This window comes from Zalophus californianus, chromosome 10 (assembly GCF_009762305.2).
Source record: "Zalophus californianus isolate mZalCal1 chromosome 10, mZalCal1.pri.v2, whole genome shotgun sequence".
Classification (NCBI taxonomy): domain Eukaryota; kingdom Metazoa; phylum Chordata; class Mammalia; order Carnivora; family Otariidae; genus Zalophus; species Zalophus californianus.
In genome coordinates this window covers 17034342-17057023 of record NC_045604.1, presented here as the reverse complement: position 1 = coordinate 17057023, position 22682 = coordinate 17034342, and the positions used below count along the sequence as shown (strand labels likewise).

General features: G+C 35.2%; 1 pseudogene; it reads right to left on the bottom strand.

Moving 5' to 3' along the window:
- Positions 1-19925: 19925 nt before the first annotated feature.
- On the bottom strand, positions 19926-20776 carry LOC113933353 (annotated as a pseudogene).
- Between the last annotated feature and the right edge of the window lie 1906 nt (positions 20777-22682).

Below are 22682 nucleotides of genomic sequence, written 5' to 3'. Positions count from 1 at the left end.
CAATCCCCATCAAAATACCATCCAATTTTTCCAAGAAATGGAATAATCCTAAAATTTGAATGGAACCAGAAGAGACCCCGAAGAGCCAGAGGAATATTGAAAAAGAAAAGCAAAGCTGGCGGCATCACAATTCCGGACTTCAAGCTCTATTACAAAGCTGTCATCATCAAGACAGTATGGTACCTGGCAGAAAAACAGACACATAGATCAATGGAACAGAATAGAGGAGCCCAGAAATGGACCTTCAACTCTATGGTCAACTCATCTTTGACAAAGCAGCAAGAATGTCCAATGGCAAAAGGCAAATAGTGGGAAAATTGACAGCCACAGGCAGAAGAATGAAACTGGACCATTTCCTTACACCACACACAAAAATAGACTCCAAATCGTTTGAAAAGACTTAAACGTAAGACAGGAGTCCATCAAGATCCTAAAGGAGAACACAGGTAGCAACCTCTTCGACCTCAGCCACAGCAACTTCTCCTCAAAACATCGCTAAAGGCAAGGGAAGCAAGGGCAAAAATGAACTATTGGGACTTCATCAAGATAAAAAGCTTTTGCACAGCAAAGGAAACAGTCCACAAAACCAAAGGACAACCGACAGAATGGGAGAAAATATTTGCAAATGACATATCAGATAAAGGGCTAGTATCCAAAATCTATAAGAACTTATCAAACTCAACACCCAAAGAACAAATAATCCAATCAAGAAATGGGCAGAAGACATGAACAGACATTTTTCCAAAGAAGACATCCAAATGTCCAACAGACACATGAAAAAGTGCTCAACATCGCTCGGCATCAGGGAAATCCAAATCAAAACCTTAATGAGATACCACCTCACACCAGTCAGAATGGCTAAAATTAACAAGTCAGGAAATGACATGTTGGCGGGGATGCAGAAAAAGTGGAACCCTCCTACACTGTTGGTGGGAATGCAAGCTGGTGCAACCCCTCTGGAAAACTGTATGGAGTTTCCTCAGTTGAAAATAGAGCTACCATACAATCCAGCAATTGCACTACTGGGTATTTACCACAAAGATACAAATGTAGGGATCCGAAGGGGTACATGCCACCCCAACGTTTATAGCAGCAATGTCCACAATAGCCAAATTATTGAAAGAGCCAAGATGTCCATCGACAGATGAATGGATAAAGAAGAAGTGGTATATATACACAATGGAATATTATGCAGCCATCAAAAGGAATGAGATCTTGCCTTTTGCAACGACGTGGATGGAACTGGAGGGTGTTATGCTGAGTAAAATAAGTCAATCAGGGAAAGACATGTATCATATGATCTCACTGATATGAGGAATTCTTAATCTCAGGAAATAAACTGAGTGTTGCTGAGTGGTGGGGGGTGGAGTGATGGGGTGGCTGGGTGATAGACATTGGGTAGGGTATGTGCTATGGTGAGCACTGTGAATTGTGCAAGACTGTTGGATCACAGATCTGTACTTCTGAAACAAATAATGCAACATATATTAAGAAAAAAGAAGAAGAAGATAGCAGGAGGGGAAGAATGAAGGGGAGTAAGTCAGAGGGGGAGATGACCCATAAGAGACGATGGACTCTGAAAAACAAATTGAGGGTTCTAGACGGGAGGGGGGTGGGGGGATAGGGTTAGCCTGGTGATGGGTATTAAAGAGGGCATATTCTGCGTGGAGCACTGGGTGTTATGCACAAACAATGAATCATGGAACACTACATCAAAAACTAATGATGTAATGTATGGTGATTAACATAACAATAAAAAATTAAAAAACAAAACAAAAGTATCACCTGAAAAAGAAAAAAAAATACATATATATACATAAAAAAATATATGTAAATCCAAAATGGTAACTCAGTTTACAAACAGAGCTTTATATCTAAACCACTCATCATCACTGAGTGAGGGAAAAATAAGTGAAGGAAGGTTTTATGACGTTTTTTTTTTTTATGAAACTACAAAAAATATTATAAACATATAGAGGTGTGGTGCATTTTCAAAACAAAATATTTGAAAATAGTAGTAATCAAGAGAATAACTAGGAACCTTCTTTACCTTACCATAGCTATGGTAAATGAATGACCAGTTGCTTATTGTGTTAATAGAACTGAATGCACTTAACCTAGTGATCTTTCCCCTATACTGCAGTGCAGATGGGGGAAAGTCCCTGTACTATTATAATCTGGACTAGATTTCAAGTCCCTCTGTTAATAAAGTCCACATATGAGTCCACCTTCGAGATCTTCATAGTGTCCGGGAGGGCTCACTACTTATACAGTCAGGCGGTATCAACACTAACGGGCTAGTTGCTTATCCGAGAATTCAGGAGGCATATATAACATCTGCATTTCCTTACCTTCTGGTCTTCTAAGTCACTGAGTTATGTTGATTTTGCCTTTAATGCTTCTTGGTTCTAGAAACTTCTCTCCATCCTCACTGCTGCAATCATCTCTGGGCTGGGTATCTACAGTGACCTCTGAAGTGGTTCTTTTCGTCTACTTTTAATACCCTCTCATCTATAATCTTCAGGTAAAGGATAGTCTAATTTTAGAAACACAAATATTATCTACTTGGCTATTTTTCTCCAGCCTTAGATGTGTTTATTTTCTCTGATGCTGTATGAAGCACACCATAATTTCTAGTTTTGACTGACATACATAAGCTGAATGTTCAATTATCCCAAGATTGACATTGACTATTAACTATGACATCAAGTTTATGTTTTCCAGAATTTTATTAAATTAATTTTTGGAAATAGTCCTATTTGACCTAACCACAACATTAGATTGTAGATCATTTATCACTCACAGATAATTTATATTGCATGTGTAATGTGACATAGGTTAATCGGTGGTTAAAAAGAGTTACTCTATTTAACGTTTGAGCAACATATCAAGTGGTTACGATAGTCATGCTACATATTCTGGCATTTAATTTTTAGCCTAACTGCATATCTTCTTCAATCAATGTGACTTGTTGCAGTTTATACGTTACTAGCTTAATTAAATAATATGGTTTGTTTGCATTTGCTTGATCTATTTTCTTCTTGTGTTCATTGCTGCACTGATTTGAAGGTTTATTTCTCTTTAACAGATTCGTATTATTTCCTCCTGATTCATAGCATTTTTCTTACTCATGCTATAATCAATCACATTTCACTAGCTGTATAAAGACCTTCCTATTCTTGTCAGGACCACCAAACATTTATTAGGCTCCTATGTGTGTCCTTGCCTATAAAGTACCTAAGGTCTTTTACCTCAATGTCTTTCACTATTTTTACTTGGTAGAGTAATTTAATAACACAATGTTTTGCCTCCAAAATTATATTTTATGGATAATCATCTAGTTTCCCATAAGACTGGGTATCTCCCCTATCTCCAAATAAGTTCCCTGGCCAGAGCACTTGCTCAGATTTGGAAGTTATTCTTTATAAATATTATTGTCTCTTTACTATTTATATTAGGATATTACTGGAATTTTAAGAGGCAGGATGCTCTTTTTTAAGAGTGTGCATTTTGGAGCCAGATTGCCTGCATTCAAATCCTTGCTCTGCCATTTTGTAGTTATTGTGGGATGTGAGCAAGCCACTTAATCCCTCTGTGTTTCTCTTTTCTTATCTGTAAAAAAAAGGGTAGACGATAAGATGTACCTGACTCACAGATTTGTTGTGATTACTAAATGTGTTAATATAACAGTGTGTTTAGAAGAGTACTTGGCATATACAAACCACTCGATGTATATTAGCTATGGTTATTGTTATTATGGGATTTTTATTCTTGCAGTACCTCCACTTTGATTACACATGCAAGTAGGCAATCAGACTTATAAGACACAGATAGTTGTTAATCTAATATAGTTCACTTTGCTTACCTAATTTTATAGAAGAATGAAAGGCAGAGATACAGCAAACGCATCATCATTTCATCAGGATTCCCAGCAACTACTCAAGTACTGAGATGCTTTTGCTTTACCCTAAATGAGGTATGTACAACTGTCATGGACAAGAACAATGTGATAGAAACAGCGTCCTCTATTCCCCACCAATCCTTAATACTGTCCTAGTCATGCAAACCTGAGGCCTGGATGCCAACTCATACTTTCCATAATGCAGGTGTAGTTTTTGCTTGATGAATGAGGCTGATACAACATTCTCATTTATTTGAGCTCTGCTGTTTCGAGGAAGCGGTGTTATGGGAGTCTAAGATCATTCTAGAAGGTCTTTATCAGTCCCAACAGCCCAGATGTTAATCATTTACTCAAATTTATTATTTTATTTTGGAAAGAAATTCCAGTTAATATAGAAAATATGTTCATGCAGGAAATGGAATAAATGTTCTTTAAATTCAGTTAAAAATTTAATCCTAGATGTATACAAGTTTAGACAAATTCATTTATTAGTCTTTTTTAAGGATTCACTAGAATGTTCTGCCTCAAACCGTTCCTCCATTTCTCCAATTCTGATGGCTATACTATGTTCATTAGAAGTACGTAACTAGGCTACAGGTATTTACTAATTTTTAAATATAAATGATCTTGAAGGATGGGAAATATTAAATTGGATCACCAATAATTAATATTTGATTATATGTTTTATGATATGGGTATTCAAATAACATTCTTCCAACTACAGAGGTGAGAGCTAACTAATGGATCACAAATCAAGGAAGGTTTGATGGGAAAGGTTTCAGTTATCTAATGCTGCATAAGAAACTACTCCAAACTTAGTGGTTTAAAACAGCAATTATCTTATTAAATTGCCGTCTTTTTTGTACATCGGAATTCAGAGAAAGCTGGAATGGATAATTCATATTATCCATGTAGCATTGATGGGTCAGTAGTGTTGTTCAGTTGGCAGTGTCTGAGTCCGCTTCACTAACAAGTGTGGTGTCTTGGTAAGGATGGCTGGAAGTCTACTTTTTACTAGGATAACATTAGAATCTCACGGAACAAAAAATTATATTGGTATTAATTTTTAGTCAGACTCTCACATAAAAGCTCAGAGTTCCTACAGCAAGTGCTTTTGCAAAACAATATTAGAAACTACTTCGTTTTTTAACCCAACCTCAGAAGATACATAGAATCTCTTCTGCTATACTTACTGGTTAAAGTAGTTACAAGCCCACTACTACTTAAGGAGAGAGTATGCAGGTACTCTGTCTATGACAAAAATATCAAATAATTTTTGGCTATATTTAAATATCATTACAGGCGAAGTATAAAGAGATGTCGAGCATACATAGGACAATTTGGGGCAATATACTTGAGTGTGGGGGGTGTCCTCTTGCCAGAAAAGAGGAAACGCGGTCCACACTTTGGTAAGGAGTCCTGCATTCTGGGACATAGAAATGTACAATTGACAAATAGCCCATTCAAACTTCAGCCAGATATAAAAACTTCACCCAACAGAAATGTCTCTGATTATTAACACAAAGCTAACTCCCCAGAATTGGATAAATTGGTATAGAATTTTAAAAAGCAGTAAGGAAATGATTCAAATAATTGAATTTTTTATTAACTCATCCATCTAAAAGCCAGATTAAAATGTATTAAGTTGTTGTTTTGAGGTTTCATAGTTACCTCTTCTCAAATTATGGGCTTTATTAAATGTAACAACTTGAGCACCAAAAGCACCATAATGAATCTAAATGTTTGTGGATTACTGCAAGGGCTTTTTTACAATCATTTACTCTTTTTCCACAACCACATATGTTTTTATCTATGATAATGACAATTCCCTAGTAAGCAATCCTATAAAGTGTGGTTTTATAAAGAGACAATGAGTATATTTTCAACTGCAAGTTTCAAGAACAATGAGGGACAAGGACAGATCCCAAAATAGTTAGGGGGGATAATACTCTGTGGACCTATCAATTTATTCACAAGTTAATTAAATAGTTTCCTTTCTGTGATACCCACAGCTAATAATATCCACAGCAGTAATATAATTTGTAAACTCTCGACATTTTTAAGTCCTGAAAGTGACGAATTAATGCCAGCACAAAGTGATTAGAAAAAAATCACACTGGAATTTTGAATTCCCAGGTAATCCAAGTTATATATACTGTGGACTTTAATATAGATGTATATAAACAGACATCTATATACATATATTACAGAATATTTAGTCGAATTTAATTTTCATAAATCTGTCATTGTGTATTTGTATGAATATATTTAATCACACTAAAATATAAAGTTTGTAGAAGTTGGGATTTCTTCTGTCTTGTTCTCTAATGTATCCCAGTGATTAAAAGAACATCTAGCACATAGTAGAGCTCAATATGCATTATTATATTAAACCTAATTCCCCTGCTATGTCAACATCAGGTCATGGATCTTGTCTGGTTTCCTTGTCCTTTAGGAAACTCATCATTAAAAAAAAAAAGATTTATTTATTTATTTATTTGAGAGAGAGAGAGAGAGAGAGAGAAAAAGCAAGTGAGCATGAGAAGAGGCAGAGAGGGAGGGAAAGAGAGAAAACTTTAGCAGGCTCTGCACTGAGAGCGGAGCCCAGCATGGGGCTCAAACCCACAACCCCGAGATCAAGACCCTGAGATAATGACCTGAGCCAAAACTAAGAGTTGGATGCTTGACTGACGGTGCCACCCAGGGACCCCAGGAAACTCCTCATTTTAATCAATGTGTATGCTTCCATGTGTGTCCACAAAAATAGAGCTTTTCTTTTTTTCTAGCCACTTCCATTTCACGTACCGTCCTTTCTCCTCTTGTTAACGTCCAGTAAAACTAAGCAAAGATCAATTTTCTTCTGCTATTTTTATTGCAATTGTACTGGAAGCTGTACAGTTCATTTAGGTTTTCAAATATTTTAGAAAATTGACCAAACCATTTAGACTTGCCAGCTTATTTTCTTGTATATATATATGGAATATACGCTATTTTTTTGTATTAAAAAGAAGAATTAATTGGCTTTGCAAAACATTTTTGGGATAAGGATAGATATTCTCAGAAGAAGAAATAGACCATAGGCTCTTACATAACCTCAGTCATTAGCTTGTTATCCCACGGCCATTGAAACACTAGATGAGGCAAACCTTTACTGAATAGCTCTTACCTAGTCAGCAGTGCTTTAATCTGGCAAATAAAAACATATATTGTTTTTATAAAAGTTTGATTATGGATTCAATATACTGATTTCTTTTTGTTTCTCTCTATGATTTTGACATTGTCACTGGTGAAAAAAGTGATTATATCAGTTGACATTATTTTCTAGATATTAAGCTGATATGGCTGGATACTAATCTTATACCTATTGTAATATTCATATTCCTGTTAGCTATCAGTGTAGGTTTCCTTCAAAGATAAACAGTACATGGGTATAAAATTCTATGTTCCTTTGTTAATACCCTTGTTACAGAATATTAAAAATCATATCTTTTACTTAAAATCTCCCTCCCCAGCTGTCAGAGGAATAGAGAACAAAAATTCCATCAACTTTATAATTAATGTATTTGGTCTTTCTTTACTTTTCCCTTTCCGTGGAGAGGAATCAGCTTCTATATCCCAAACAGATGTTTTACACAAGCTTGTGAGACCACATTCCTGAAACTCTCCTCCTGGGTTCTATACCCTAATGTCTGAGGCAAAATAGTTTTTCAGATTGCTAAGCAAGGATAGTAAAAAAAAAATTGAATATTAACAATTTTTATAATTTTTATTTTGTCTACATTTCTCCCTCCCATCACTTTCCTTTGTTCTCTATTTCTGGAATTTCAAATTCCCATGGATGGTTGTGTATACATATACATGCACACAAACACATATATATGCCAGAAATAAAAGAATAGTTTTTAAACATAATATGCTAAAATTTTCAAAGTTCTTTGTACCAGCATTTAATACTGCATAGGAAATGGGTATACTAATGAGCTAATGCATATTACTGCATTTTCTACTTAAGGAACTATATAAACATTGCCTAACAATGGGATTTAAACGTAGGATCAATGTGCCACATTAAATCTATGACTATGTATAGGCACCACATTTTTTTTACTTCTAATTTCTTGATTCAGATCTTTCTTACATATTGGCAAGTCAAGGAAATTAAATTGCCAAATTTTGTTTTTATTTCTGTTTGGTGACATTTAAACTTTCTTCAGTGATACACTTCACAGGTTTTCTACTCAGGTAGGAGTCAAGGCCTCTGTAATCAGTATTCTGTTTTATTTTTGCAGAGATCATCTACTTATGGAGACTCATTAAAGCATGATGAGTCAGATATGTTCTAGGGTATATTTTAAGCTAATTATGTGCTGAACTCTTACCTTTGCTGCTTTGGGCATAAATTAAAAGAGTCTAAAGTAGGTTCTTTTTTATTTTTCAAAAAAGTGTTTTTAAACTCATTTAATGATATTTCCAGAGAAAATGCTTCTGATTTGAGATCTGAATTTAAAAAGAGAAATAACTACATCTTGCAAACTCTCTACTACAGAAAAAATAACCGTGCTTTTATCATGGCAAAGGGTACATTTCAAGGTCACTGCCTTGCTTTGCTTCGAAGTTTGTTTAGCAGCTAGGAGAATACACAAAGATTCAAATGCTGGCTTCTTTAAAGTGACATTCGGTAAAGAAGTATTTGATCAGAGAGAGAAGTACAGACTCTATAAGGAAGCCATGCAATCTGAATTTGTAATGCTTGACAACAAAACATTTTACTGTAGTGTAAATAATATTATGTATACAGACTTTTCATTTTAATGTCAGAGACCATATTTTATATTTAAGAGAAAATAACCAGTTAAATGCAATTCTACATTGAAATCCAAACTCCTTTTTTATTTAGGAAATTCAAAGATTTGTTTTCCTGTACTCTATTGAGTTCCTAACCCCAGAGAGTGAGGTTCAGGAAATCCAATGGTTTAATCTTTAGTCAGGTGTTTGGGGAGTCTTCTATTGAAACCACAACTTTAATTGAATTTAGATATCATATCAAATTAAATAAATTCATTAACACTGAGGTACAGCGTTTGGGCAATCCACTAACCCAAATGAGGACAGTGTTCTAAGCACTTGGTAAAGTCTCTCAGAAGAGGAGAAACTAATTAAATTAACACCACACCCTTCTCCTGATATTCAGTGGCAACAGGGCAGAAGGAGTTTTGTTTAAGTTGTGATTTTAAAGACTGTTTTAGTAAAAATAAACAACAAAAAAGACTGTTTTAGTCAAAAATATCTTCCTTTCCTCCTGCACGCCCTCCAAATCATCATGATATCCAAAATCTCCATAAAAGTCTTTGTTTTTAAGATTTTAAAGACCTCCTATGAGCTGTAAATTGAATTGAATGGCCAAGAATTGGTAATTGAGAAAGAAGTTTTTTTCTTGTCAATGAATAATCTTAGGAAAGATACTTGGAACCTCATTATCTCTGTGTGTAGTATGTGGTTATTCCAGATGATATCTAAGGATGTGTTTAGCTCTTTAGGTTTAAAAATTCTGCAAGTCTATGACTAACCTAACCGTATCTAGTTTGTCAGTTAATACATCAGGATTGTTTCAGTCATTTGCATCAAGGATTAAATTATATGATGAGATTAGCTGAAGTTAGTTGCCTAATGATGTAGTAGGTGAAAGCATCAGTGACAGATGATATTATAGGAAGCAATTAGTATCACAAAAGAAACATATGCCTTTCAGTCTGGGTGACAAAATGGCTTAGAAGATATAGTACCTTAACATTTTATTGAGTTCTATATCTTAAAAATCTCTCTCTCTCTCTAATTATATTTTGATGTGATGATGAGGACAGTATTTATTCCTTTTTCCCCCCTGAGTAATAGACTGGATCAAAGTAAGTGTCCTTTAAATGCATGCATAATGGGATCAATCAGTCAATTAATGTGAAAACTTGCTTGCACAGATAGGTCTGAATGAGAAACCCAACAGGCAAAATTCCTGGCCATTGAAGTGCTCAGTCCTTGAAATAAGAACACTTTCAAACAAGCAGCTTGTAGGAATATAGGGCAATTTCAAAAGGGAAATAATTTGGAACAACATGTGATATTGATTGTGAGTTAGAGAGCAAGTGAATTATATAATTCTCTAAAAGGGAATGTTGTTATTCTTTGATGAAAACTGTCAGAGATGAGATAAGACTGGCAACTAAAGCACTAACTGAAAGTATGATGAACTCTACTCCCTCATCCCATCCTTTCTATGTTGTGCTTCTTCCCCAATTTTCCTGGAGGTATCATCTGTAATCTATCAGGTGTCCATCTTACGTTGTATACACTAAAGTCTTAGCTGTCTATGAAAAAATTTAACATGTATTTTTAATTCATGTAGGGACATAGGAACCTCTCAAAGACTAAAAGGTCTTCAATCCTGAAAATAATAATTCTCCAATTTCAGGGCCTGAAGAGCACCACTGATGGAACTATTTGGTGCAGGGATTTCAAATGACCCTGAAGACTACTATATACCATGCTGTACACTCACTTGGGCTGTACTCTATTTGAGAAGTACATGTCATCATCTGTGGCTCCTAATTACAGGGCAGGCAATATCACATATTTCTTTGTTAACACCAACGGTACATGGCACATGGTAGCATTGATTTTCCATTGATCTCTTTCAGCTTACCTGTTGTGCTCATGAGCAGTGTGTCAGGGAAATCAGAGGCTAAGAGACTGTTAAGGGGCTAGGTTCTTCTTCATGTCTAGTTACTAACTAACTTTAAGGCCCTGGGCCATCACTTAACCTATGAGTTTTCTTCAGTGAAAGTGTTTATTTATCAGAGTATTATAAGGAATGAATAAGAAAACACATACCAAAATTCTTTCACAAATATAAAGGTATTAGTGTTAGAACTAGCTTTAATTAAAATATCCCTGCATAATAATTATACTTTAGAACAAAATTAAGTCTTTGAGTGCTTTCTGTCATAGTTCTGCATGTAGTTTGAACTGAGATAGAATCTGTATATCCACAATAGGAGCTAAGAGCTATGGCAGTAGAAAAAGAAAAAGTAGGAGAAAACACTGAATAACATAACAGGGAAGAAGGAAGAGAAAGGAAGAGAGGAAGCAGAAAGAAGAGGTCATCCAAATGGAAAAGTGAAGGGATATCTGTTATAATAGACCGAATCCTCTAGGGATTTTTAAACTTCCCTTCCATAGAAGAGGCCTAGACCATGGAAGATTCATAAAGCTCCACATACAACTCCACCTAAACATACTGCTTAAAAAAGAAAGATTATTTCTTTATTTTCTCAGAAAGGACAGCAAAATGTAGAAACTCAATTATTTTATTTGAGTCCACAGCAATGTGATATAGAAAAATGCCTTATGACATATAGAAACAATTTAGTCAGTAAGCTTTGACATATATCTGATTGTACTGGAAAATAATGAAGGACAAATTTGAAGAGTTTCAGCAATTTGCCTTGTGGTGCTATGGAGGTTAATGTTTTATTAAAATGAAAATAAGAAATCCATGTCAAAGGTGTTTTTACCAATATTTGTGTGCAAAAAAAAATCACTGTTGTAATATGTTGAAAAGTAATATTGTACAGTAGTTATAACAAAATAGCATAGTGGTTGGAATACAATTTTTAGAGCCAGATTATATAGGTTTTTGACAGAGTCATTTGCTCATTGGGTAATCTTGGGCAAATATTCAACCTCTTTTTTCCTTAGATTCCTCATTTTTAACATGAAGATTATAATAGTGATGTTACAAAATTTATCATACAAATCAATTTGTACAAATTATTTAGAAAATATAAGTGCTTAGTGTTAGTTTTTGTTTTACATTTATTTTTAAGTGGCAATAGGTAAGTTAGTGTTGATTTTTATTTTATTTTGGTACTTCATTGTTTATGTTGTGTGTGTTTTAATTACTCCCTCCAAATAAAATTTAAAAGTCTAGAATATGGTAATTAACATAACATAATAAAATTAAATTTAAAAAAAAAGTCTAGAATATAAGAAACTGCTTAGGATAGAAGACATTCATGGGGAAAAAAAGAGAGGGGAAACTACTTTTCAGGTATGTTATGGTTTCAGTAAAGAAAGGTACTAAAAGAAATGATGATATTCTTAGTTTTTATTTATTAATATTTTTATCCATTTGTGTTTAATGATTAGGCATAGTTTTTAAGCTGAGAGTCATTACCAGCTGTGTGTTTGCAGCTTCTTCCCCATCTAGTAACTTGAATTAGTGCATAAAACTATCAAACTCCTTGACTCCTTTAACTTCAATTCATTTCTCATTTTGTGTTGAGCTGTAATTACCCAGTTTTCTTTTAAAAATTTCAATTCTAATTAGTGTTGCACCGAAGTCTTTGTCAATTAAGAGTATCTTCCAATACTGATTTGATGAATACTAATGGCTACATTAATGAGAAAATATAACATAAGTGCCTCAGGATAGATCCTTTTGTAGACTACTTAAAAATAATCAACAGTACCAAAATTCAAAATAGCTGGAAAAATAAATTTAAAAAAAATGCAAAATGCAAAACTTTCTCTTAATATGTTATCAAAGACACAAGCAAACAAAGGAAGCTTGTTTACCATGTGCATCTTCCCATCAATTAAATCATGAGGTAGCAATATTCTTATAGGTTCATTAAGAATTTCAGGTCAAAGAAATGCTGATTACAGATATGCATTTTTGAAATGAGATCTCTTTACTGATGAAACAAAAGCTGCTGATTTCCTTCTCTTTTTGACTATTCTTTTGATCCTATGCTGTGTAAGGGAAGAAAAATAATCTTCCCTCTACCCTTCTAGGTTCTTGGCTGAAACACCCTCTGTTTATAGAAGATTAACAGGAGAAGAACAGAACTTTAGTAACATATATACCTCCTGTATAAATGGGAAATATCCAGGAAAACTGAGTAACTCCCCAAAATGGCCCGAGTTATCACCTTAAATACCATCTCCCCTAAAAACAAAAGATGTTGGAGTGGAGGCTGTTGGAGCTAGGTATGGGATGTTATAACACAGTAAACAAAGGTAAGGTTGTTATGCAGATTGAAGTCATTGCCTTCTGCATTAATAGTTTTTAGACATTTAGAGTCATCCTCTTTTGGGCTAGAGGGGAGATGCCCTTACAAATGGAGATTTTTCTTATAATTATAAATGTCATTTTCAGAGGTTTTCCTGTTTCTGTTCTTTTTAAAAAATATTCAGCTTAAAAAATATTCAGCTTAGGGTGCCTGCGTGGCTCAGTCGTTAAGTGTCTGCCTTCGGGTCAGGTCATGATCCCAGAGTCCTGGGATCGAGTCCCCGCATCTGGCTCCCTGCTCAGCAGGGAGCCTGCTTCTCCCTCTGCCTGTCTTTCTCTCTCTCTCTCTGTCTTTTATGAATAAATAAATAAAATCTTTAAAAAAAAATATTCAGCTCAAAATAATCCTGATGCCAAAGAAGTATATTTTGGGGTGATATATTCTGCTCCCCTTTAGCTGTTATTGAATTTTCAATTAGTCTATCGTACTACCAACCTTTAATAGAAATAAAGCAAAATAAAAGTACTCTTCAAATAAAACCTGTGGAAAACATATCTGAAGAATGTGGAAAAGTCAGAAAAACTAAACCTTATTTAGAGAAGGCGATGTCTTTTTCACCCCTTCTTACTCACCCAATACCCAACTAAATTTGTTCAAATATCAAATTCAAATTCAATGGAATACAGCAGCATAAGAGAAAGAAAAAGGGTCTAGAGTCAATTTTGCAAAATAGGCTTCCCCAGCAAGCCAAGACCTTTTTCCCACATTTTTCCTTAAGCTCTTTTAACACCTAAAAGCTTCAAAAGGACATTGAAAATTCTCTTATCTGGTTCTGGCTACTATTAAAGCTATCCCAAAGCCATTAGGAATCAGGCAGCATCCCATCTAGCAAGTAGAGAGATGCTCTGAGGAGCTGTACAAAATAGAAGATTTTTACAGGAAGAAAGGGGGCAAGGAATTATTTGCAAAGAAAGGAAAGGATTGTTTCGGGCCAAGACATCTTATGGGTGGAAAGGGAATGGCAGGGTTTTTATGATACAGATGACTTCACTAATGGTGATCAGGAAATTTCAGATCGACTCTTAAAGGTCACATTCCTGGGATAGGTCGAAATAGCAATTAAATCTTGGTTTTCTGTAGTGAACAAGGACTCCATTTTGGACTTGTATCTTTTTTAACAGAATTCATGTCCTACTGCCCTCATCTTGCTCTTGAACTCTAAAGGACAGCCCATAATCATGCTTTACTCTGCTATGGTCACAATCTATAACAAAAGTGTTACTTACCTTTTGTTAAACATTAGAAAGCTATCTGCTTGAGCAATGATGGAGATCCTTTCTTCTCTGAACCCACCCACAAATAAAAGTGAAAAGATTTTAAGACTAAATTATCCAGAAGATTTTATAATGAGTTTCTAATTGCCATAACAATGCATTCATCCATTTCAATATGTACAAGTAAGGGTATAGAGAAAATAGAAAAGTAAATTGATTCAATCATTGTCTATATTTTCAGCAATATATTTTCTAAGTTCTAACATCCCTGAGCCAGGTTATGAGAGTATACTTTACATAATGATGCCTGGCCAATGCAAATGTAATATAATATATTACAATGGGCTATAACCTTTTCTGTCCTTAAGGGAGAAACAGAATAAAGTCAGAATAGAATAGAAATCCCTACATATATATTTTAAAATTTGTTCCTTTGAGTATCCACCAAACTTTCAGATAAAAACCAGATGAAAGACAGAAAAAATAATTTTAACATTTGACACAAACATTTTTGATGCCCCATTTTCATGTGGCAGTATTAAAAAAAAAAAAACAGAAAAAAGCACCCCATATGTCTTTTTTTATAATTTTTTTTCCTATTTGTTCTGTAGTAGTTCTATTTATGTTCTACATCAATATATTTTTGTTATACGCATTGTAGGTATCTATTCCCAATCTGCGGTTTTTCTTTTAACTTTGTATACAAGGGCTTTCAAAATTAGAGTTTCAAGCTTTACTGTGCTAACCAGAGAGAGGTCTATACAGTGCTCTTCTGGGCTCACATTGTAACTTAAAGGGAAACTTTCATAATATCTAGAGCCCTTGATGTCCTGTAAATGAAGGAAAAGGATATCCTCAAATTCCTTGTAGTAGGAACCCACTTAGGTGGCACAAAACTTGACCTCCAAATGGAGCAGTACATCTAACAAAAGGAAAAGTGTTGACATCTACAATACTGAAGAGAGAACCTTGGAGAAGTTTCTGCTGGCAGCTCATGCCATTGTTGCCATGGGAATCCTGGCTGATGTCAGGGTCATATTGTCACCTGCTAGAACCCAAGACCTGACCTTTACTGCCCATGTGCTTGTACTCATGACCTTTTTCCCACATTTTTCTTTAAGCTCTTCTTTCCAGCTTATCTCTTAACTAAGGCCAATGGAAAGTGAAAACACCCCTCAAGTGATAGCAACTGTTCTGACAAGACCTCCAGCCAGCCCAGACCACCCATAGCAGTTTGAGTGTAATCCTCTACTCATACCTGTGTAAATGGACCACAGAATGACCATCAACTACTTTTACCTCATTATAATATGAAAATCTCTGCCCAAGGAGGAACACAAGTCTCATTTACATAACACAACATATATATATATGTGTGTGTGTGTGTGTGTCTATATATATTATATATATATATATATATATATATATATTTCCTTAAGGTGCATGGGTGTCCTTATGCTTGCCTCTGCAAGGATCCCCTTTTTCATTCTAATCCTAAATAATAGGAACCTATCAAACCTTGCTCAGGAGTCACAGCTTTGGAAGTTATTCTCTATAATCTGCTTATTGGCTGCAAAGTTTCCTTTGTGTGACAACTCACCTGGTGTACTTTCCATCTGTGACTCACCAAGGAGCAAACTCACAATGGTTTGGCTACAGTGTTCTCCAGGAACACTGGCCCATGAGCTATGCTGAAGCTGCTGCTGTGATGGAGGTACTCCTACTCCTAGCTGCTTCACTTCTAGAAATTTCACTAACCAGATCAAGTTAGCCTCTGGGAGCCATAATTTCTGGAGGTAACTGATTCCAGGGCTGACCACCAGCACCTTCATAGAGGCATCTTTTGTTAACCTGCTTACCATTGCTTTGTGTAACACAGACTTGCCTCTGCTGGATGTGGACTTTGTCATCCGAAGCAATAATTGAGCTTACTTAGTGGGTCTGATCTGGTGGATGTTGGCCCAGGAAGTGCTATGCATACATGGCACCATCTCCCATAAAAACACATGGAATGTCATGCCTGATCTGAACTTCTCCAGAGATCCTGGAGAGTTTGAAAAGGAAGACAGGCCACTGCTGAAAAGGTTACATGATCAAAAAAGAATTTTGGAGTGGCAGACTGGTTTAAAGGCATGCAAGTGGCCTACTGGCAGTTCCCTACTGAAGACTGCAGTGCTCAGTTTGCCACTGAAGCCTGCTCTGCAGGTCCCATTGCTCAGGCCACTGAATGGGTAGGAACAATGACTGAGTGGTCTTAAGCTATTCTTCCACAGACTCTTACACAGAAAATGAAAATAAGGGTGATAGAAAATAAACAGTTTCTAAAAATTGTGTCAAAAAAACCTCCACCCCAGGGATTTTTCATAATGTATGCAGTGAATTCAACTACATTAGAAATCAGCTATGGTCATTAGCTGCCAGTAGGCATTCACTTTTCATTTGCCTTGATCAGTGAAATACTTTGTCAAATAATGAATAAAGTCACTAAAGATAATGTCCATTCATAAAAAAAATCCAACATTTATATAATTTGTTAATTCTTTTTTTTTTTTGAGACAAAGAGAAAGAGAACATACAAGCTGGAGGGAGGGGCAGAGGGAGAAGGGAGAGAGAGAATCCCAAGCAGGCTCCATGACCAGCACAGAACCCAGTGTGGGGCTCAATCTCAGACCCTGAGATCATGACCAAGCTGAAATCAAGAGTCAGACGCTTAACCAACTGAACAACCTGGGCACCCCTGTTAACCCTTATCTTGCTACTTTTTATTTTGTTTTCTCCACATTTAAAGGAAGGATATATCTTACTCCTATTTCACATGTGATATCTCACTGCTCTGTATAAAAATGAACCTCTTTAAAAAAATAAAGACCGAAGTAGCTAGAGGTATACCTCTTCTTAATGTATAAAATGTAAAAAACTTTCTATTTTCTAGTTTCTTTCCACAGTATTCCATAGGGAAATAGTAGCAAAAGATGTTCTTTTTCTTGTGACTTTGTTTTATCTGTTCAGAGGAAATACTCTCTGACTTATTTGCTTTTCTTCCTTATTCACAGATTGATGTGCTAGCTTTTAAAGCATGGAGTCAGAGCCGTATTTTCCCTTGAATTTTACATACTGAGCATATATCTTCTGGTAAGTTGCACCTTTTGTTCTTTTTTATGGCTTTTATGCTTTGTTATTCCATTAGTACAAGGCTAGCTGTTTCTACAAATGTCCCACAGAGAGAATATTTCAGTGACTTCCTTGACAATGCTGAGAAGTCTTTGTTTAGCATTCATTCTGCCTTCTAATTCTGTGCTCTAATGTCACTCTCTGCCTTCCAACTTAATTCAGGTTTGCTTATTCTTATTCTTTCAGTCTCTAATCACTGCCTCTTATATCTTTCAATTACACAAATCTGAGCACAGCTTTGGTCTGGACTCACACAAGTTTGGTCTGTCACTTAAGTTCACGTCCAAAATAGTTTTTGATGTTTGTTACAACTACTACCTCATTGTCAGCCCCAGATAAAATTGTCAGAAATTCACTGCATAATTTTGTACAATTTTGCTTAGAATAAAATGAATTTTGTTTGGAATAGACCTATGAAAAAACATGCCATTTAAAAAAAATAATTTGATGGGAAGTAGAACTATTAAAATAAGCCTATGTATTAATAAAATTATGTGTAATAAGTATCGGTACACTAATTTGAAATTTGTGAAAATATGCACTTTAAGGCTTCAGTAAATTCCTAGGTTAAGTAATAATATATCATAACAAAGGGGCACCTGGGTGGCTCAGTTGGTTGAGCAGCTGCCTTCGGCTCAGGTCGTGATCCCAGGGTCCTGGGATCGAGCCCCACATCCGGCTCCCTGGTAGGCGGGGAGCCTGCTTCTCCCTCTCCCACTCCCCCTACTTGTGTTCCCTCTCTCGCTGTGTCTCTCTCTGTCAAATAAATAAATAAAATCTTTAAAAAAAAAAAAGATATCATAACAAAATATTCTGAAAACTAATGTAGTACAAATCGGGATGATTTATAAATATAACTTTTATAATTATTAATCAAATTTTGATATTATTAGTCTCTACATTATATTTCTTTGAAATTAACAAATATATGTTTCTTTAAAAAATATGCATTTTGTGAACCCTAGAACAATGACAAGAAGAAAAAACAAAGAGATAATTACTAGACTAATAGTAGCAATAAAATAGAATACTAAAAAGCATTAATCCAAATAAAGGCAGAGAATGCAAAAACTGAAGCAAAGAACAAAAACAAAAATAGAAAACAAAGAATAGTTTAAACTCAATCATGGTGATAAGTGTATTATATACACGTGGTTTAAACTCAGGGTGTAAGGCAGAAATTGTAATGAACTATAAAAAGATTAAACTATGTTTTCCACAGGAAAACTACTTTTAAAATGAAATCATTGTTTAGATCTAAATGGACCAAGAAAATATATCATACAAATACTATACAAAAGATACCTAGAGAAGTAGCATTAATATTACATAGTAATTAATAGACACAGTAGAATTTAGAACAGGAAATATTATCACGGATAAGGAGGAAAATGTTACAATGACAGAGGGAGATATTTATAAAAAAGACAAATAATCAGAATTTTTATGAACCTAATAGATATATTTTACATATAGCCATAATCAATAGCCCTGATAGGGTAAATAGATAAAATGAAAATTATAGATGAAGTTTTCAATACTTCTCTCACAGTCCACTTTCAAAACATATCATACCACTATACTTAAATTATAGAACCTTACAAAAATATACTTTAATTTCCCCTTTCTTGTCTTTGGACAATATTCATTATATATTTTATATCTACTTATCTTGTAAACTACACAATTCATTTTGAATATGATTTTTTATATATTTGGAAGAGCTACATAACTCTGTGGACTGATATTTCCTTAAATGATCAATGGAGGATGCTACAAAACCATCTGAAAAAGATCCATTCAAAGCATAAAATAGACTAATGAATTTTAAAGTAACAAATTACAAAAAGTACATTAATATGGTTTCAGATTCCTTATTGAAATTAGCCTTTAAGAAGCTACCACTTGTCAAGTTTTGACATTATATCAAAGAAAAATATCCACGATTATCTGAAAAGGCTTTTAGAATACTTTTAACTTTTCAAATTATTTGTCTGTATTAAGAACAGATTTTCTTCATATACTTGAACTATAAAAAAAATAATAGATTGAATGCAGAAATAATTGTGAGAATCCAGCTATCTTATATTACAGAGATTTTCAAGATCTAAAACTTTGCCACTCTCTTCCTTTCTATATATAGTTTTTTTTATTGAGGTATAAATGATACATAACATTATAGTCATTTCAAGTATACAACATAATGATTCAATATTTGTATATATTGTGAAATGATAACCACAATAAATCTAGTTAACATGAGTCATCATAGTTGTTACAATGTTTTTTCCTGATGAGAACTTTTAAGATACACTCTTCTTAGTGACTATCAAATATTAACTGTAGTCACCATGCTGTACTATGAATTTTTTAAGTTTATAACTGGAAGCTTGTACCCTTTGACCCCTTTCCCCCATTTTTCCCACCACTCACCCAGCCCCTCTGGCAGCCATCAATCTAGTCTCTGTAACAATGAGCCTTTTTTTTTTTTTTTTTTGACACTGGCCAAAAGACAACGTTTTATTACTTTTATGTACAGAAAATTCAACAGCGTCCACTCAGCCCAGTTTGGTGGCCAGTTCTTTAGCCTTTGCCTTTTCCAGCTTGGCGATGTGAGCCACAGACTTCGGACCCAGGACGTTACCTCCCCAGTGGCAGCGGATCGCATCTTATCTGTCATTGTAATTGGTCCTGATGGCTTCCACCAGCTTTGCCAGAGCTCCTCTGTCTTCCGAGTTGACCTGTGTGAAGGCAACAGTGGTGCAGGTCTTCCTGTGGACCAGACGCCCCAGCCTGGCCTTCCCCTTGATAATGCAGTAGGGAACCCCCATCTTATGACACAGGGCAGGCAGGAAAACCAGCAGTTCAATGGGATCCACATCATGTGCAATCACTACCAGCTGAGTCTTCTTGTTTTCCATCAAGGTGGTGACAGTGTTAACCCCAACTCAAAGGACAGATGGCCTCTTAGTGGGGACATCCCCTTTGCCCACAGCTTTCTTCTCAGCCTGGGCCAACAATCTCTGCTTCTTCTCCTGCTTTGTCTCTGGTCTGTACTTGTGGGCCAGCTTAAGCAGTTGAGCAGCTGTCTGGCCGTCCAAAGCCTGGGTGAATTGGTGAAGTGCAGGAGGCACTTTTAGATGTTTATATAGAATAGCCCTTTGCTGTTGCAGCCAGATGTAGCGGGGCCATTTGACAAAGCGGCTGAGGTCCCTTTTGGGCTGGATGTCCTGTCTGATGCCAAAATTCTTGGGCCTCTTCTCAAGCAGGGGATTGATCTCCTTCTTGGCCTCCTGCTTCTTCATGACAGCAGGGGCCAGGGCCACCTTTTTCTGCTTCGCCTTCTTCCCTTTCGGCATCTTGGGTTGCTGGAGGAGAGAGCACCTTTTTTTTTTTTTTTTTTAAGATTCCACTTATAAGTGAGATCACACAAGTACTTGTCTTTCCCTGTCTGACTTATTTCACTTAGCATAATGCCCTCGAGGTCCTTCCATGTTGTCACAAATGGTAAGATTTCCTTTCCTTCTTCTGTAAGGATGAATAATATATCTATATACCAAATAGACATTTAGGTTGCTTCCATTTTTTGGCTATTGTAAATAATTCTGCAATGAACATGGGGGTGCAGATATCTTTTCGAGTTAGTGTTTTCATTTTCTTTGGGTAAATACCAAAAGTGCAATTGCTGGATCATATGGTGTTTTTAATTTTTTGAAGAACCTCCAAACTGCCTTCCATAGTGGCTGCACCCATTTACATTTCCACCAACAGTGTACAAGGGTTCCATTTTCTCCATTTTTGCTAATATTTATTATTTCTTATCTTTAAAATAGCCATTCTAACAGGTATGAGGTAATATCTTGTTATGATTTTGATATGCATGGAGTTATATGTTAAATATTTCTTTACATTAAAATATAGAAATATAGTGGATTTTATTGTTACATTCAATCAATAAGTAAGTATTAAAATTTTTCAGTTTTAGTATATTTTCTTATTGTGGTGAGAACACTGACTTGAGATCTACCTTCTTAATGAATTTTTAAGTGCACAATACAGTGTTAAGTATAGGCACAATGTTATATGGCTAGAACTTACTTATCTTACTTAACTGACACCGTACTCATTGCACATCTCCTCAACTCCTCAGGCCATTGGGAAGATGGCAACCACCATTTTATTCTCTGTTTCTATGAGTTTGACTATTTTATTATTTATTTATTTATTTTATTTTATTTTATTTTATTTTATTTTATTTGAGAGAGAGAGAGCACACAAGCAGGGGGAGTGGCAGAGGGAGAGGGAGAAGCAGGCTCCCTGCTGAGCAGGGAACCCATTACAGGGCCCAATCCCAGGATCCTGGTATCATGACCTGAGCCAAAAGCAGATGCTTAACCAACTGAGCCACCCAGGTGCCCTGAGTTTAACTATTTTAAGTACTTCTTATATCATGGCAGGGTCATTCACATTAGAATATAAGGCAGGTTTTCCTTCTTTTTAAAGATTGAATAATGTTCCATTGTATGCATATTCCAAATTTTCTTTATCCATTCATCCATCAATGGACATTTAGTTGGTTTCTATACTTGTTATTGTGAGTAGTGCTGCAACGAATACAGGGTGCAGATATTTCTTTGATATCCTGATTTCAGTTCTTTTGGGTTTTTGAGAGATTGCTTAATCACATATTTGTTCTATTTTTAGTTTTTTTGAGAAATCTTCATGATGTTTTTTCCTAGCAGCTGCATCAATTCCCAACAATAGGACATAGGGTTTCAATTTCTCTACATCCTAACACATTAGTTTTTGTTTTTTTAATTGCCACCCTAACAGATATAAAGTGAAATCTACATAAAGAAAAGCTCTATCTTAGAATAGACTGATATTCCCAAGGCTAAGCAAAGAACATGTGACAGTGGGAAAAAAAAAGAACAATGTTTGGTACACTGTTATTTTTCCAGCACCTTAGAATGTTCCTCTTTGTCTTCTGACTGTATAATTTCTTACAGTATGTCTGTAGGATTCTTATCATAATCCTCTGTATATAGAGTCTCTAGTTGTTTTTAAAATATTCTTTTGAACACTAGTTTTTTTCAATTTATTTATGATGTTCTTAGGTGCTTATACTCCTTGTAGTTCATTAAACTTCTTATATCAATAGGTCTAAAATTTTCTTTAAAATTGGAAGGTTTTCTGCCATTTTCTCTTCAGTTTATTTTGTTTTCTTCTGTCTTTGCCTGTTTGTTTTTAACTCCCTTTCCCGTCTATGTC